Raw genomic sequence first — 2,500 nt, forward strand, 5'->3', positions numbered from 1 at the left:
AGTGACTGAAAGAGGACGGGATGATGGACAACAACTTAGAGTTTAGGCAGAAAAAAACACACAAAAATGGCCAAAAGGAAAAACATTTTTTTGTATATATACACAAGATCTAATAAGACATACATCAAATAATTAGGCAAAACACATCTAGGCTGTTCATCTACTCTATCACATGACATCTGACCACCTCATGTTTCCTGTTCTAAGAAGCCAGTTGTCCAGCTTTAAACATGACTGAGCCTCTGACGTGGAGGATCACTGGGAGAGAAGCTGACTTCACGAGCACGTTTAAGACTTACCGTATTTTCCGGACTATAAGTCGCTCCGGAGTATAAGTCGCATCAGTCAAAAAATGCGTCATGAAGAGGAAAAAAACATATATAAGTCGCACTGGACTATAAGTCGCATTTATTTAGAAATTTATTTCACAAAATCCAAGACCAAGAACAGGAAAGGCAAGTTATTCAACTACACAACAGCACACAGAACAAGGGGCTGAATACGGTAGGTGTCCGGTATGTTAACGTAACACATTAACAGTTATTCAACTATACAGTAGCACACAGAACAACTACCAGGGCGTGGAGACGTAACTGCACCGTTGACGAGCCTCTCCCAGCAGGACGCTGTTCAAGCACCCATCTGTGGACTCGTTCCTCCAGCTCTGGCCATCTTGCTTTCAGCCCGCGACTAGCCGATTAGCCGATTAGCTTTCTTTGTTTTCTTCATTGCAGTAAGAGTCACCTTTTTTCGGCTGCATATTTTACTACCTGCAGTTTATAATCTGCAGAATAAGATTTTCTTTTCTTTCTCAGTTGTCTTTAGGAGCAGCATATAGTTGTCACAAGCCTAGAGCGCCTCTCACAGCTGTAGACGGTAATGTTTTCAGTATGAAATAACATTTAAAAACATGTTAAATTATATATATTTTGATATATAAGTCGCACCTGACTATAAGTCGCAGGACCGGCCAAAGTATGAAAAAAAGTGCGACTTATAGTCCGGAAAATACGGTAATCATGGAACGACTACCAAACAAAAACCTCAGGAGACATAACATTTCATTAAAACTTGTGTGTGACAAATATATGTCAAAATCTAAGCTTAGTCTAGGAAGTGATTAGCAAACTCAGATTTATATGTATATTTTTTTTTAAATCACGCATGGAAATGTACATTCAAAAATTGTTGCATCGTTAATCGGTTTAGAATCGAATCGTTGGCCTCTGAATCGGGATCGAATCGTGAGGTGCCGAGAGATTCCTACCCCTAAAGAGCAATGTTAGAACCATTTCCTTCTTTTCACATCAATATCAACTAAAGAAATGTGATTTAGGTTTTTGGTGTCGTCCCTCCACGCCCTACTTTCTCCTTGCAGGTGTTGCATATTGTAAACTTGTTATCTTCTGCACACACGCTGAAGAATTCCCAAACAGCTGACATGTTGCAGGTTAATTCACCAGGTTCCTACATGTGGAGAATAGCGCCGACACACGCTTCACACCGCGAGCGGGTACGCGCCACACACGGTGGGAAGTTGAGAGAAAAGAGAAAGAGGCCGTCCTGTGGCGTCCGTGCCGTGGCGTCCGTGCCGTGGCGTCCGTGCCGTGGCGTCCGTGCCGTGGCGTCCGTGCCGTGGCGACCGTGCCGTGGCGTCCGTGCCGTGGCGTCCGTGCCGTGGCGTCCGTGCCGTGGCGACCGTGCCGTGGCGTCCGTGCCATGGCGTCCGTGTGTGCGTGCGTCCTTGAGAACTGTAACTGGTATAACTTATGTTGTCAGTTAATTGGAGCGTTGACCGCCATGAAATCACCATATGTCAGACTGACCTGCTGGTCGCCGGTCATGGCCGAGCACGTGAAAACCGGCCAATTCTGGTCACCGGCCGCTCTATCGGTGCATCTCTAATTCTAACCCTAACAGCACAAACAATCATTTTTACGGCATGGGGGGCCAGCTTCACGCAGGTGGTTCTTCACTGCAGGAAGTTGTCTTCTTTTTTGAGTCTTTACTTTGAGTTCTCGCGGCTGAGTTGTTGAAGTTCTGTTTGTAAATCTGTGTTTGTTTGTTTGGTTGTCAGGGCGACGTGGACGACAAACAGGCCGCCGTAAACATGAAGATGTTCGGAAAGTTGACCCGAGAAACGTTCGAGTGGTATCCTGACAAACTGCTCTGCAAGAGGTTCAACATCCCCGACCCCTACCCTGGGTACAACACACACACACACACACACACACACACACACACACACACACAGGGACACACACACACACACACACACACACACACACACACACACACACACACACACACACACACACACACACACAGACACACACACAGACACACAGGGACACAGGGACACACACACACACACACACACACACACACACACACACACACACACACACACACACACTCGGGGACACACACACACACTCGGACACACACACACACACACACACTCGGACACACACGCACACACACACACACACACATGTAC

At 46.3% G+C, this 2,500-nt stretch overlaps 1 pseudogene; it reads left to right on the forward strand.

Moving 5' to 3' along the window:
• The window catches only part of LOC116063111, a 38,280-nt pseudogene that overhangs the window by 21,724 nt on the left and 14,056 nt on the right, over positions 1-2,500 (forward strand).

The sequence above is a fragment of the Sander lucioperca genome, chromosome 19, assembly GCF_008315115.2.
Source record: "Sander lucioperca isolate FBNREF2018 chromosome 19, SLUC_FBN_1.2, whole genome shotgun sequence".
In the NCBI taxonomy this organism is placed as follows: domain Eukaryota; kingdom Metazoa; phylum Chordata; class Actinopteri; order Perciformes; family Percidae; genus Sander; species Sander lucioperca.